The 16820-nt window shown below is 44.1% G+C and overlaps 1 protein-coding gene across 3 annotated transcripts in view; it reads left to right on the forward strand.

Annotated features, from left to right (window-relative positions):
- The first annotated feature begins 2070 nt into the window (after positions 1-2070).
- The window catches only part of FSTL4 (follistatin like 4), a 354194-nt gene continuing 339444 nt past the window's right edge, over positions 2071-16820 (forward strand). For all 3 annotated transcript variants that reach the window (XM_081185557.1, XM_081185558.1, XM_081185559.1), the window contains exon 1: positions 2071-2430. The gene's annotated coding sequence lies outside the window, so the exon portion shown is untranslated. The remainder of the gene's footprint in view (positions 2431-16820) is intronic.

Genomic DNA, 16820 nt, shown 5'->3' on the forward strand with positions numbered 1-16820 from the left:
TACTCCTTAAATTGTCCCATTTTGCATTTTATGCCTAATACAGAATTGAAGGCTCCCTTTGGTGCTCAACCCAAACAAGTGATTGCAGGAGAGCCTGTTTCATATGCCATATTGACATTGCCCATGTAGAAGGCAGCAGGAAAGAAGATAGGGACAGAACTAGAATGAGTAAGCTCTGCCTATCATTGGCTCTGGCTCCACCTACTGTTAGCCTTTCTGCCTTCAGCCCTACCAGTCCCAACGAGCACTAGCCAACACACAGAGAGCTGTGTATCTTGCAGCTGCAGCAGCTATCTCTGGTCACTCACTTGCATTCTCCCTTTCAGCAGCACAGCTGCAAAGATTAGACATCCTCACCACTACCATGAGAGAGAGCACAAATGAACAAATGAGAGGCATCTGGACAGTGCAACAAGGAGAATTAGGCCTGCTGGTGAGTGGGGAGGCTAGGAGCCCATCAAAGGTACTGCCAAGAGTCTTCTATAGCCTCAAACTGGCTCTGCTGCTGCAACAGAACTGAGCCTAGGAATTGGCTGTAAAGCATTAGAATTTGTTTTGCTCAATGCTCTCTAGGTTGAAGCAACATGTGTTGGTTTAGATTTCTTAAATTGGACGGGACATACGGGAAGTGCCATGGCTCAGTGGCAGAGCACATGTTTAAAAGCAGAAGTTCCCAGGTAAGATTGGAAACACCCCCTGCTTGAAACCCTGGGGAGATACTGTCAGCCTGTGCAAGCAATACTGAGCTAGATGGACCAATGGTCTGACATGGTATACCACAGAGTCCCAGGTTCCTAATCCTGTGCACACTTGCTAGGGAGGAAGCTCCAAAGGATGGATGAATCCACACAGATATGTTACCCAGAGAGAGGATGGAGGTGAGGCAGCAAAGAACAGCACCTTGCTCAGCTGCCCTCTCTTTTGCTGGGCAGCAAGATGGGGCTCAGCAGGTCCAGTCCCAGAAGCCTTCTGTTGGAAGTAGGCAGTTGAGCAGTGAAGGATAAGTGGTAATTGAGCAGATGAGGGGCAAGACGGATGGAGCATCCACCTCCAATGGCCTCTCATTCACTCTGAGTGGCAGTGCTGGGCCCAATCCACCACTACCCAGGGAGAAAGGAAGCAAGAAGCATCTGCCCCTTGTTTGCCCATTTTGGTGGCTGTGCAAATGCACCTGCCTTTCCTTCTCTCTGAGTCTGAGGAGAAGAGATTCTTTCCATCCCTGGCCACCACTGGAGGCAAAGATGTGGTGGGATGACCTAAGGCTCTCTGAGAAGCTTCTGCCAGTGGTTGGGATTAGACACACTGATAAGGTGCATTGGAACTCAGAACGCTTCCTAACGGTGAGTCAGTACTCTTCTACCTATATCAGTATTGTTGACACTGACTGGCAGCAGCTCTCCAGGGTTTGAGATGAAGGGGATGCAGCTCAGTGGTAGAACAGCTGCTTCAGAAGATTCCAGGTTCAGTTCCCAGCACCTCCAGGTAGGGATGGGAGACACTGGAGGGACACTGCCAACCAGTGTAGACTCTACAGAGTTTCCTCCTATGTCCGGGAGGAAAAGATTGCTCAGAGAAGGAGAGCTGGGAAGAAAAGTGAAACTGAGGGTTCTCTGGGCAGCGCTTGCCACCCCACCCAACTTTCAGTGCCCGTCCCTGAGGCCGTCTTTGGTCAAGCATGACACAGAGGCAGCCAGGGGCAGCTTCGGTGCGCCTCATAATGGGCCAAACTTGCACAGAGGGAAAAAGCAATTCTCACTTCACTGGCAGGCCGTAACTCAGAGACCCCAGGCGCCCATCACCTGAGCCCCGCTCCCTCCGGCAGGTTGGTTGGGGCTGATGAGAGTTGGAGCCCAGGAAACCCCTAGCGGGACACCTGGGCGCCCCGCAGCCTCCATTGCCCTTCGCCAGCTAGCCAACATCTCCCGCTGCCTTCCCTCCTCTCGCGTCTGGGACTGCCGCCTCTGCTCCCCCCCCCCCTCCAGCACAGGTGTCAGCTATTGGGTAGGATATGCAAATGCGCCGGTGACGTCATGCAGCGCCGGTCCAGACAGCAGAAATAGGGCAGGAATTCAGCAAAGCAGCATTGGCACCTCTTCGCGCCTGGATTGCGACCGAAGCGGCTCCTCCTCCGGCCCCCTTCGTCTGTTTTTGTTCCGCTCCAGCTCGCTTTTCTCCCCTTCCCCTGCTGCCTATCCCTTCCCTCTCCCGCTCGCCGCCAGCCTTTCGCGATCTCCTCCCGCTTCGCCCTTCCAAACGTTCCTGCAGACTTCATCCCACCCCCACCCCATCCACCTTTCCTGGAGAAGATCTTGCTTGTTTCAAGAAAGCCCCCCAAACTCTGACGTCTCCTCTTCCAGTAGCTGTTGGCGCTGCTTCTGCGGGGCACTGCATCCCGAGGCTCCGTCTGCCGCGCTTGGAAGACCGCTACAGGTAAGCCTTTGATCTCCTCGGCCAGGTGGACGAAGGATGGGCGAGCCGGCAGCCGAGCAGTCGTTTCCTTTCTTTTCCTCCCCAGCAGCCCAGATTCTCAACAAGGTTCATGGATCATCCAAGTGGGGGCGACTCCCCCAAAGGATCCCATGTTCCCTTCTGGGTTCTCTGCGGAGTCTCTAAAGAGCGAGCGAGAGTTTACACGCCGGTGAACTTCGTCGGCAGAGAAGCCGGCGGGGCGCGCAGCGATTCCTGCTCCCCGGTGCAGTATGAATGGTATTCGGGGTGGAGGCGGTGCGGTAACGTCAGGGCGGAGAAGGATTGCTGGGGAGGACGGGGCTGGTGCCATCCCCGGCACTTGCTGGAGGGAACTGTCCACCTCCGTGGTGCTGAATGGCAAGGGGAGAATTCAGCCCGGCGCGGAGAGCGCGGTGAATGGCCGTTCTGGGGCAGTTCACCTTTGCGAAATTCGCTTCTTCTCCAGACACCCCTTTTCTTGCCGGTGAGGGCTGATGGTTTCAAGTTTCCTCTATATCTGCCTTGCCTCAGTTGCAGCGGTTGCGAGTGTCGGATGGACCGAGAAAGATGCTCCGCAAATCCGACCGGGTTCGCTCTGTCTTCTTGGCCAGAGGACCTCGGGTTCCTCTTCCTTTCCAGTTCCGCTCTGCTCGTGACAGAGCTCGGGGAGTTGGGGATTTTTTTGCGGGGGGGGGAGGCTTTTCTATATTCCTTAGTTCAGCGGTGTGAATACTTTTTCAGAGCTCAATACGCTAGAATCCAGGTTGTCCTGCAGTGGGGCAGAGAGCCATGTGAAAGATGCAGAACTCCTGGCCAAATCTTTTACAGTCCTTAACTTAAGAAAGAAATGGCACGAAGTCCCTCATTTGTTTTGCATGTTGCAAGCCATCTAGGGACTTATTCATATCAACACCTAGGTAAATTGTGCTGTGGACTTGTTGGCCCACTCTAGAGAATGGCAAAGACATTCACAAATTAAAATATAATGGTGCATTAAATTAAAATACCCAAGTATCTTTCCCTGTCCTACAAACACACACACCACTTTTCTTCTTCACACTTCTATTTAAATTGCACACTAAGTGTACTACTTAACTTGAAGAAGTAGGTTGCAGTCCAATCCTATCAATGTTTACTAAGAAGTTTAGTCCCACTGGGTTCGATGGCGCTGACTCTTAGTATGCAAGACTGCAGGCAGGGTCTTATGACTGGGGTACTAGGCAACCAACTATTTATTCATTTTTGTTTTTCCATAATCAAAAGTTTTGCAGTACCTCCTCTCTATAGAAGCTGTGGAAATACAACTGTGTGTATTCTGCATAACCCAGTGGAGCATATGGAATAAATATTTGCAACCATCTTCAAAGACATGTAAAACTAAACATTTTGTGCTTTGCTAATCTTATCCTTTTTGCTGTAAAATAGAAACTGACTAAAGACGAAGCCTTGAGAGTTCTCTAAAATGGGAAGATAGTTGGATGTTTACACCACAGCTAGAAAAAGAAATTGGCAATATTGGAAAGATCAGGCTGTGGTGTAACAGTAGCCATGTAGTTAGACATTCACTGTATGCTGTTTCCAATAGCTTTATCACAACAGACTTACACTGAATCACACTGATGCAGAGACAAGTGCTCTTAACATTATTTAAAACAAGTGATGTGTTAGAGACATGGCCATCTGTCATGGATGCTTTAGCTGAGATTCCTGCATTGCAGGGGGTTGGACTAGATGACCCTTGGGTCCCTTCCAACTCTAAGATTATATGATTCCATGACTGTCTTCCATGGAAAGGCACAGACAATCTACAAATTGACTGATAGATCCTCTAGGATCCAGTCATATAAATATTTACTTGGAGGGATGCTCCATGGGATCCAATGGGACAATGATAGGTAAGTGGGCACAGGACTGCACACTGTATGCTTCTTATGCTTTAATTTAAGAGTACAGGATTTATATTCTCTGGCAAGATGCTAAAATGCTCCAGAATATCTTCAGGATTTGTGTTTTGGTCCAGAAATAACTTGAAAAGTTTCAGAGGGAGGTTTCTTCTTATCCAACACTTCCTCTAATCCAATATTACACTTTCCTTTTATTTATGCTGAAATTCTAGCATTTTAAATACCTTGGGTCCTCATTTGTTAGTTGCCGTATGCTCGTGTCTTTGTGGAAAATCCTGGCAGATATTTGATGCATTGTCCTTTAACGCACTGTAATATTATGGATCAGCCATCTGGTACTTCAACAAGGATGCTGGTCTTTGTGTGGGGTAGCCCTCAACTGGGTCATACACAGCAGGGATGAGTTGTACATGAGCTGTGGTTCTGAAATTCTGCCTTAGAGTTGCACTTGAGCTTTTTCTCCTTGTTTTGCCCCTAGGTGTCGCCTCTGCTGCTACACTGGATTTAAATCTCGAAAAAGAATGATCTGTTGTTTGTTTAAAAAAGGAAAGGGAAGGGGGAAAACAGGGAAAATCCAAAGTTCAGTAGGGCAGATAGTTGTCTTCTGATGTTCATGCTAGCTTCCTTCCCCTAGTGTCTTTTCCTGCATAGCCCTGAAAACCTAGGTATGCTATGCCCTCAATAATTGCTGTGTCCTGGTTAAACAGCTAAATGTAATAGATTTTCCATGACATTCAGTAGAGGAAACTGATACTATTTCATTTCAGAGAAGTAGCATTCATTGTTTTTTAATGCATACTTTGGAAGGATATATTTAAGAATGATTGTAGGTTACAGTTGACTGCATGTATTTAACCCATCATTCATAGACTCATGTCCATTTCTTCTTAATAGCGCTATCATTCATGTGAAATGGCATTCAGTTGAAAGTGAGCTTATGCTCTTAAAAGTACAAATCAGTGTTACTTTCTGAAATCATCTTTAAACTACTACTGTGCATTTTTACCTTTAAAAGTGCTCCGTTCACATATCTTGTCTGGGTGGCTAACAAACAAACCATAAAAACAAAGAAGACTGAGAGCAGCAGCATAATTAGAATATCACATTAAAGCACCTGAGATAAAGAAAACATAAGCATCATGGCAGAATAAAACTAACCAGAAAAGCCTGGGGGGGGGGGAAAGAGATTTTCACACCAAAAGATCTCAAGGGGGGGGGGTTGGCAAACCTCTTTAGGGAAATCATTTCACAGGCAGGGTGCTACAGTTGACAAGGCCCTCTTACTGATCATCACCCCCTCAATTCAGAGGGCAAGGTCACCCAGAGAAGGCACCCCCCCATAATTATCTCAATACTTAGGCAGGTATATGTTGTACGGAGTGGTCCCTGAGTTACCCAAGTACTAAAACATATTGTGCTTTTAAAGTAAGCACTAGCACTTTGAATTGTGCTCATAAATGAGCCAGCATTGTATTATTACCACCACCACCACCACTACTACTACTGTTATTATTATTATTGGTGTGATATAGTCTTCTGGGACCAGTCTGCATGAACTTGGCACACAGCAGCTAGACTGCAAACTGAAGTTTCCAGGAAGTCTTCAAAGGAAGCTCCATGTATAACAAAATTGCCAAGATCTGTTTTAGAGTTTCCCAAGTGAATGGATAGGGATGCAGGTGATGCTGTGGTCTAAACCACTGAGCCTAGGGCTTGCCGATCAGAAGGTCAGCAGTTCGAATCCCCGTAACGGGGTGAGCTCCCATTGCTTGGTCCCTGCTCCTGCCAACCTAGCAGTTCAAAAGCACATCAAAGTGTGCAGGAAGGTAAATGGCGTTTCCGTGCACTGCTGTGGTTTGCCAGAAGTGGCTTAGTCATGCTGGCCGCATGACCTGGAAGCTGTACGCTGGCTCCCTCGGCCAATAAAGTGAGATGAGCACCGCAACCCCAGAGTCGTCCGTGACTGGACCTAACAGTCAGGGGTCCCTTTACCTTTACCTTTAAGTGAACAGATAACTTGCCAGGCTATTTTAGACTATGTGGGGTTGCAACTAATGCATTTGCTGGTGGAAGGAACTACATTGTCATGGAGGCTAACTAAGTTTGCAGCCACAAAGTTTGATCAATCAGCATCCACACATTATGCAACTGATCTTTCAAGGGCACACAACCATTTTAAAATCAAGATGAATGGCATTTCCTTGCTGTTTTGCAACATCCTTGATAGGCAGGGGCAGTGTATCTTGTTTCACCACTTGAGGCAAAATAGGAAGTGCCGCATTGCCTCGCCACTCCTGCCACTCCCACCACCACCTACCTGCTCCTGCCTCCACTGCCTGTTCTGCTGCTGCCACATGCCCCACTGCATCCACTGCTGGCAGAGAAACAGAACCACAATCACACCAAGTTTGGGCAAGCTCTCACCCCAAATGGACTCAATCTTGCCCAAAATCAGCATTGATGGTGGCAGCACTTCTCTGTCACTGGCAAAGGTGATGATGTACCCATGGACATGCTGCCTGGGGACTTCTGCCACCTACCCAATGACCAGGCTGGCTCTGTTGATAGATCTCAAAGCAGCACAGAAAAGTACCATGCCCTTTCACAGCTTTTCTCTTCTTTACTAAGTTGATACTCATACAATCTTTAAATCTTTACTTTTCTGTTCCATGTATTGAGTTTGAAATGCCTCAAATTCTGTTTTCATTATAAGAATATCTGGTGGTCTACTCCACTAACCTTGTGGCCTATAATGTTGAGAAAACTTTTTTATAGTATTTTAGCTTTCATAATTTTTTAACTACTAATTTCTTCCACAACTCTGTAAGCAGCTCTTGCCAATAATAGCTGATAATTTTCTAGCAATTTCAAATCATGAAATGGTTCAAGCACAGCTCTGATTACAATAGACATTATGTCTTCTGCCCCAAATGTTCAACAGAAAGTCCCAATCAGACGGAACTGCAAGTTCCATTAAGTACAAGTGCGTCTGCTTGAGCTTTTAACATGAATTCACTAATTTTTTCTTAACAAGTCAGTTTTCATTTGATTTGTGTAGAAAAGTAGCTATAGCACACCAAATATAAGGTGAGGGTCAAAATGGGGACAATGTTACACATACTTACATACATTGATTCATGCAAAATATAGATAATGTATCCAGTAAATAAAAATCCAAAGAAGCTTTTACTGCTTGCACATTTTTTCAAGGTCACATTAATAATACAGAATGACAAGGTGACATGCATAATGCTGATGTTCTGGTGTAGGAACCACTTCTTTAAGTCAGAAATGTCTGCTTGACTTCAACAACAGCAAGCTGGGAGAATGTCATGCATGCTCTAGTTTGCACTGAAAAATACTGATTTTAAAAATAGTTACAATGCAATGCAGTGCATGGGTAGTTAATTGGTTTCCTGTTCCTAATTGCTAGCAGATTGCAAAAGTGTGGGGAAATGATCTGATCCAAAACATGGAATGTTTTGAAATGTTTGATATGAGGGAACTAGCCCAAATCCAAAAGCAATGAAATAAATGAGACAAGTGACTGCAGCTTCTATTAACATACCAGGCTATTTGGGGGATGTAGTCAGAGTAATGTAATTTAGATGAAACCTTTTATTTGGCCCATGCAAAATGACTTCTCCTTCAGACGGATAGAAGTATACTGGATCCATATGTGATATTTTGTGTATCATAAAGTTTACACAGCTGCATCAAAGATAAAATAGTACATCTCCTCAACATTGGTACAGTATGCTTTTGTTGCATGCTTCATTTTTACCAGATCTTTCCAAGATATTCAAACCAAGGATCAATTCTGCTCTGTCTATGGTTGAGTTTCTATCTTTCAGCCTGTTTTGTACAATATATCTGTGGATACAGATAATCTAAAATATTTCTTAAGGGCTTGGACTGTTGTTTCTTCTATACATCTTCACAAATGTCCCTAGTGTGTGAAATAGAATTGTAGAGTCAGAAGGGACTTTGTGGGTCATTTAGTCCAGCCCCCTGCAATGCAGGAAACTCAGCCCGTGGTTCCCCCTCCAATTTGAAACCAGACCAGACCCTGCTTAGCTTTCCAAATGTGGGAGCAGTTTTATTGCTGCACCAGACAAGCAAATTCATCTTCATGGAATAATAGAAGTGTAGAGTTAGAAGGGACCCTCAGGGTCATCTAGTCCAACCCCCTGCAATGCAGGAATATGAAGCCATCCCATATGGGGGGTTGAACCTTCAACTTTGGCATTATCAGCACCAGACTCTACTCACCTGAGCTATCCAATCTACATCATCATCATTCTCTGTGCTTCTTACAAGTTCCTCAGAATATTACCAACTCACCACATCCTCAGAGTAATCCTGGCTGAAATGCAGAGTGTTCGTATGAATCAAATCTCCACTGTACTTACATATGCCTCCAAAATAGCTGTGTGGTGCAGAAAGTTTGTGCAGTCCTGAAACAGAGCTGATAGTGATAGTGTTTCATCTTAGCTGCTTTGTTTATTTCCTGATCATCCCAGCATTGACAAGAAAGGAAACTCAGTCTTGGTTATTTTGTGAGACAGACACGGGGGGCAAAATGAAAGCACTGTGCTAAGTTTTCTGCTGTGTAAATTTTTACAAATGCTCTTTGTCTCAAATGGAATGCCTGGCAAAATGTAACACATTATACTTGGTGCCATTTAGGCATCTCATTCATCAAAGCCTAAGAGATTAATCCGAGATGGTGTAGATAATTAATTGGAACTGTAATTTAACTTCATGATGGTTTGCTGAAAGGGTTAGTATAGAATTGTGCTATTAATTTTCCTAGGATTAGCAGCATTTTATAAAACTGATGGGCAGTAAAATTATTTTCCAAGCCTCACAGCTATGCAGCTGCTGCAACAAATTAGCAACTTTGTTTGAGGAAGTGAAGCCCAGATTTGTTTTGGAAGCTGATTGTGTTTCTTTCCGTGTGCTCAAACTAATAAAGCAGCTGAACTGTCAATGCCTGAAAGGTTTGATTTGTCCTTCTTTTTGTGGCTAACTTTCAGTGGTCAGTCTTTGGCAAACATTTCCATAGTGCTACTTTTTCTAATAGCTCTGTACTGGAAGTATTCTGGAAATTGCATTATCAAACATGTGATATAAGTGTGTGTGTGCGCGCGCACGCATGCATGCACATCTAGACATACAAACATATGATCTTCTAAGTGTGCATGGCTTGTTTTAAGCTATTGTTAGAATACTGGCTCACCTGCTCTGTTGTTGTATTTTGCACTCTAGTTTCCTTGTTCATTGTGAACTACCCCATTGTCTTACTTTCATGGGTGGCACTCTCTGAGACAGCTTGATGGTCTTGGGAGTTGGAATGGTTTCTTCCGAACTGGTGATGTAGTTGTGTTCTTTATTTCAAACACCAAGGAATGTGTGGATGAGGGAGGAAAGGCAAGTGTTGTAAGGTTGTGGGAAGATTTGATGGCATATTGTGTGCTGTCTGCCACTGAGAAGTGCTGCTTGTGGAATTACAAGAAGTATTGAGCTTTTCTCCTTTTTTGGTAGCCATTGTGCAGTGAGACAGTCAAGACTGTTGAATGTAGTTTTAACTTTTAGACTGAGGGCCTTCGTTTCGCAACTCATTCCATGACTCACACATTGAGGGCAGCTCACACTACTGCGCGTAGGAATGCAGCCCTGGAGCATGGGTACAAGGGGACTGATCCTGTCAGTGTCAGGACCTATTTACCCTAACAGCAAGTGCAATTGTTTTAGTGCTTCCCCCATTCTGTTATGAGCCAGTGTGGTGTAGTGGTTAAGAGCGGTGGGCTCATAATCTGGTGAACCGGGTTCGCGTCTCCGCTCCTCCACATGCAGCTGCTGGGTGACCTTGGGCTAGTCACACTTCTCTGAAGTCTCTCAGCCCCACTCACCTCACAGAGTGTTTGTTGTGGGGGAGGAAGGGAAAGGTGATTGTGAGCCTCTTTGAGACTCCTTAATGGGAGTGAAAGGTGGGGTATCAAGTCCAAACTCCTCCTCCTCCTCCTCTTCTTCTTCTACTTCTACTGTGTGCACGTGTTTTCCATTTAATATGGGGAGTGCTTTACTGCATGCATTTGACATTATTCAGATGTCACAAGGGCCTTTTCAGGAAGTCACTAGAATAGTGCCTAGGCACTAGAGGGGTTAGATATAAATGTGTATGTAGACATATTTATTATTTCATTTCACTTCACTTATTATTCCCTTACTATGAACATCTCACAGGGGTTTCACAATAAAGAATAAGGGCAGTAAAAGCATCTGCAATAAAACAGTTTCATATTCAATACAGAACCTGGCTGGGATACAATCAACCCAATGTCAAAGAGTCAGCAGAGAAGGCACCTGTCTGACATGCAGTGGGAGGGACTTTCAAAGGGTAGGTCCCACCACACTAAATGCCTGATTCCAACACTGTGCAGGGAGCAGACCTCCTGATAAGGTGCTTTCTGCAGGATACCCTCTCATATAGGGTGCCGTGATTGGTTGGGTATGTAGGGATGAGGTAATATTTTAAGTAAATAATAGATAAATCAGTAATAAACACACCTCTCCTTAGTTCCCCTTAGGAATAAGGAAGTGGATGCTTGCGACATCAGCACCCATATGAAGAATAATAAAGTCTATCTATAGCTGGAGAACAAGGTTGTATGGATAGATCACTCCATATTTGCTCTGTGCCACTTTAAAATGTGTTTACCCATCATTCTGGCCTCTATTATTTCCTCATCAATCTGGCCTTTAACAATCCTTTATGAAATCTGCATTTAAATGCACTGAAAACAAATTTCTCTTAAAATATGCTTTTTAAAAAATGTGCTTAGATATAACCTCTCTCACCACCAAAGAAGCACAAGCGGATAGCAGAGAACCTGCACAAGCGACGCTGACACAAAACCCCACATATATTAAGTAAAATAGAAACATCGCCACCCGACCCCACCCTGATCTGTAAAAAATGTTACTTGAAAAGAGAGAGAGAGAGATTTCTTTATCGGAGCCAAAATCTGCAGCATGACCACTACTGGGAATCCAAACCACATGGCTACCTCTACAGGAATGCTCAGCTACTTCTGTGAACGCGGGTTTTTACTTACTGCAAGAAAACACTTCACCCTTTCCCAAATGATGGTATTCGATGCCCACATGGGATAGACCCATGAGGATGTGTCATTACTTGAATGTCTAATCATTTATTGGATTGGCTGGTTAAGGTTCAAGATTTTGGTATATAATGTGAAACTGTGTGAAGGGTATTAGCTTGCTTCAGGCATTCTTTACCTGAGCACTGTAATCAGGGGGACTGGGCCAAGAGGGGCCTTCTGTACTCATAGAGGCTCCTCACACATTTTAGAACGCTGACTTTTTAAAGCAGTTTAAATAATGTCTTAAGAAGACTACTGTTGCAGACACACACAAGACACAGAATATGCTACAAATATTTTAGACTAGTAAGGATGTCAGGCTGCATCCACATATAGCAGTTATTCTGTTTCCCTGACATTTCCCTAATTGTTAATTTCCATGTAATATATGACCTTTCACACGGTGCAAAAGCCACTTCTGGAAATTTAGTGGAGTATTGCGGAAGTTTAGTGCTCATTTCTGTGCTAATTGGTTTGCATACGCATTAACCCAGAAAATTGTGGGAGTAAAGTGATGAATTTTAAGGCATGTTGGCATACTATTCTTTCCTGCCATTTTCATGGGCGAATCATGTGAGAACAGAAGTCCACACATGTACAAAGTGTGAGGGAGTAGCGATGTTGTCCAATATCGGTTAAAAAGCCACTGTTCCGTAACACAACAGTTACAGCTGTGTGAAAGGAATGTTAGAAAATGGGGCAGAAACACTAGCATTATAATCAGGAAAACTAATGCAACATTCCCCATGTTGGAATATACCCTCTATGTTTCTTATAATTATCCTAGATTGCATTTGGTACTGGGTCAGATTTCTACCACCCTTCTCTACTGCACACAAAAAGTTGCACTTCTTAAGTAGAATCTAACCCAAGATGAGGTGCTCATAAATATGCATATGGGTTTGATTGCATTTAACCCCAGTAATTTAAATCAAAGTATGTTAAAACTCACTCTGCACAAATTTTATCACCAACTTGGTAATTGCTTGACAGCAAATCTGATTTTATGCAGGGAAAGCACTCTAAAGCATGATGAGGAAACTGCTCTCCTGGCATGCGCGTTGGGAAATATTAAACAGTCTGGGTGCAGAGAGTAGAACAGGCTTCTTTGTCTTGTACTCTCTAAGCACAATCTGTTTAAGGAGTCTGTTCAATCTTGGCTTGAACTCTAATGTATAAATTCATTCCCTATTAATGCATGTGACCTTTTTCACCCTCCTTCCACCCAAAATGACCCAACATTTCCCTATTTACAGCCTAACCCTCAGGCAGGTGGATTTGGAAGTTAGCTCTGGAGGGCTTATTTCATACTTCAAGCTTAAGCTTGAGGACTCTGAGTTCTAATGAAAGAGACACCTGCTGGTTTGATATCAAGATGTTAGAAGCAGAAAGCTTACTGCCAAAGCTTCTAAGAATGGTGTTCCCCGACTCTCTACCCTGGGGCCCACTTGAAACGACTTAAAATTACAGCCTCTTCAAACCACAAAATGGTGATGCAATGACTTTGTTGGTCGCAAAATGGTGGCAGTGGAGACAGAGTTCAGCATAATTAGTTGCCCCCCCTTTTAAAAAGTGATTAATTATTTGGATTTAGTTACTTTCTTCTGAACATGAGGCTTCAAGAGGAAATACATCAGAGCATGGTGGCGCTGTGGGTTAAACCACAGAGCCCAGGACTTGCCGATCAGAAGGTCAGCGGTTTGAATCCCCGCAATGGAGTGAGCTCCCGTTGCTCGGTCGCTGCTCCTGCCAACCTAGCAGTTCAAAAGCACGTCAAAGTGCAAGTAGATAAATAGGTACCGCTCTGGCGGGAAGGTAAATGGCTTTCCGTGTGCTGCTCTGGTTCACCAGAAGCGGCTTAGTTATGCTGGCCACATGACCCAGAAGCTGTATGTCGGCTCCCTTGGCCAATAAAGCGAGATGAGCGCCGCAACCCCAGAGTCGGCCACGACTGGACCTAATGGTCAGGGGTCCCTTTACCTTTACTTTTACCTTTATGAGCTGCACTTAATTTTCTATTTGGCTATGGGTTTGTGTGAGCCATCCCACTGCCTCACCTATTGCATGAGGATATTTAAAGTGACCCATTTAATGGGGTTGTCGCAAAGATTAATGAGATAATTTAGATTAAGTGGTAGAAAGAGTTGCAAATAAAATATTGTATAAATGCTAAGGATCCAATCCATCCAAAGTTATGCACATTCCTTTGAAATCAATGGAGATTCAGAAAACGATGTATGTATCCTTATGAAACCACATCAGAATTTTGTGAAAGTCTTTATGTTTCACAGTTGCTTTTGGAAATGATCATATTGTAGCAGCAGTCCTATACACACACATTTGGGAGTAAATCCCAATGAACCCAAAGTGATTTATTTCTGAGTAGATATGCACATGGTTGCGCTGTAGGTCTTGCACTGGTGTGTTTTCTTTCAGACTCTGTTCACTGGTGTGCAGCTCTCTCTCTGTGTGTATGCAATCCATTTCAGTCAAAATAATGCAAATTTCCCGGTGGAGCTGCATCCAGTAAAAGCACTTTTTACTCAAATGAGATACAATATTAACTTGTGAAAATTAAATTGGATTGGGGGGGGGCAGCATGCTCAGCCCTAATGCCCTTGCCTTTTATTCATGCCAGCCTTTTAGACGTTCTGGTTCAGATATTCCCTTAGAAGTAGATTGTGCCAGATAACCAGGTACTTCTCCCCCACCCTAACAAGAATGCTAACACTGTAAAGGCCTAGTATAAGAGAGGAAGCCGGGATTTACCATAGTGGCCATTGTTCTGCTAGCATCATCAATATTTTTAAAGGGGCCTAACGTACTGGATGCATCCAGAGATTAAAGTAAACAGGTTACTGCTTGCAGACTCACACCCTTAAATTCAAAACAAGAAATAATGACAGGGAGATGCAATAGGTCATTGTCTTCCTATAGGCTACCAGGTATGCTATGTAAGAGAAATATAGCTGGAGGATTTTAGAATCATAGAGTTGGAATAGACCACAAGGGCCATCGAGTCCAACCCCCTGCCAAGCAGGAAACACCATCAGAGCACTCCTGACATATGGTTGTCAAGCCTCTGCTTAAAGACCTCCAAAGTAGGAGACTCCATCACACTCCTTGGCAGCAAATTCCACTGTCGAACAGCTCTTACTGTCAGGAAGTTCTTCCTAATGTTTAGGTGGAATCTTCTTTCTTGTAGTTTGAATCCATTGCTCCGTGTCCGCTTCTCTGGAGCAGCAGAAAACAACCTTTCTCCCTCCTCTATATGACATCCTTTTATATATTTGAACATGGCTATCATATCACCCCTTAACCTCCTCTTCTCTAGGCTAAACATGCCCAGCTCCCTTAGCCGTTCCTCATAAGGCATCGTTTCCAGGCCTTTGACCATTTTGGTTGCCCTCTTCTGGACACGTTCCAGTTTGTCAGTGTCCTTCTTGAACTGTGGTGCCCAGAACTGGACACGGTACTCCAGGTGAGGTCTGACCAGAGCAGAATACAGTGGCACTATTACTTCCCTTGATCTAGATGCTATACTCCTAATGATGCAGCCCAGAATTGCATTGGCTTTTTTAGCTGCCGCGTCACACTGTTGGCTCATGTCAAGTTTGTGGTCAACCAAGACTCCTAGATCCTTTTCACATGTACTGCTCTCAAGCCAGGTGTCACCCATCTTGTATTTGTGCCTCTCATTTTTTTTGCCCAAGTGCAATACTTTACATTTCTCCCTGTTAAAGTTCATCTTGTTTGTTTTGGCCCAGTTCTCTAATCTGTCAAGGTCGTTTTGAAGTGGGATCCTGTCCTCTGGGGTGTTAGCCACCCCTCCCAGTTTGGTATCATCTGCAAATTTGATCAGGATGCCCTTGAGTCCATCATCCAAGTTGTTGATAAAGATGTTGAATAAGACCGGACCCAAGACAGAACCCTGTGGCACCCCACTAGTCACTCTTCTCCAGGATGAAGAGGAACCATTGATGAGCACCCTTTGGGTTCGGTCAGTCAGCCAGTTACAAATCCACTGAGTGGTAGCATAGTCAAGACCGCATTTTGGTGTAATAGTGGTTCATTTCATTTTACTCTTCCCTCCCCAACCACCCCAAATAGGAAAAAAATAAAAATCTAGCAATGTGTGCTGATGCAGCAAACTGGATCCTAGAGTCTTGACATTGTGCATCTTCACGTGACTCTTTTTTCCTGAAATTTCCATAAAGTTTATAAGAAGTTGATAGACATCTAATCTATGGCTGCCATCCTATCCACACTTTTTCAGAAAAAGCCCCCTTGAATTCAGAAGGACTTGCTTCTCACAAGCATGCATATAAGGCTGCACTGCACAAATCTTTCAATCCCTGAATATGGTTAAGGCAGGAAAATGTCTTCCTCTTTTAGCAACTAAAACTAATGCACTCTTAGAAATGTTTTTGGCGGCTCTACGCACTAGTAAGACATCTGTTCACACATGAGCTGCTTTGTCTGGCAGATTTTTCCTGTGAAAAGATGATTTTATGATACTGTGCTGATGACATGGTTAATACATCCCATCTGAGGTATTAATTTGCCTGTCACTCTATTCATATCCCTATTGTCTTCTGATCCTTAATGCTGATGTTCTGTTAATTTAAGCATAACGTTTCTTATACTTGAACAGAGTAGGGAATCCAATTCAGCCCAAGGGCCACATTCCCTTTGACAGATCTAAAAAATAAAATTGATAGGCATATATTATATAGTATATAACTATTTAGCAGAGTTAAAACAGCTTGGAAGCTTGAGCCAAACCTCCACCCATAGTCTCAATCACAGACCACTAGCATAGCTTAGAAAAGGAAAATAAAATACACAGGAGTACCACTGGTAAAAGAAACAAAGGTTACACTTACAGTTACTTCATGTTCACAAGGATGGCTTTGGATTCTGTGTCTACACCATGAACAATAGTTTTATGGCTGCCTTGTACAAGAGAAGAGGTGAGGGGGAGCGCAGAAGGAAGTGAAAGAACATATACATTTAGTGAGAAACCACAAGGTATATTTTCCCTGACTGTCTGTTAGTCTCAGCACTGCCCTCTACTGACTGGAGACATGCAAGGTTGCTTATGCAGTGGTACCTTGGTTCTCAAACGTAATCCATTCCAGAAGTCCATTCGAATTCTGAAACGTTTGAAAAACAAGGCACAACTTCCAATTGGCGCAGGTGCCCCAGAAACAGTAGCCGACAGCCACACTGGATGTTAGGCTTCTGAAAAATGTTCGAAAATTGGAACACTTACTTCCGGGTTTTTGGCATTCGGGAT

This window comes from Podarcis bocagei (assembly GCF_964188305.1).
Source record: "Podarcis bocagei genome assembly, chromosome: 2".
NCBI classification, from domain to species: domain Eukaryota; kingdom Metazoa; phylum Chordata; class Lepidosauria; order Squamata; family Lacertidae; genus Podarcis; species Podarcis bocagei.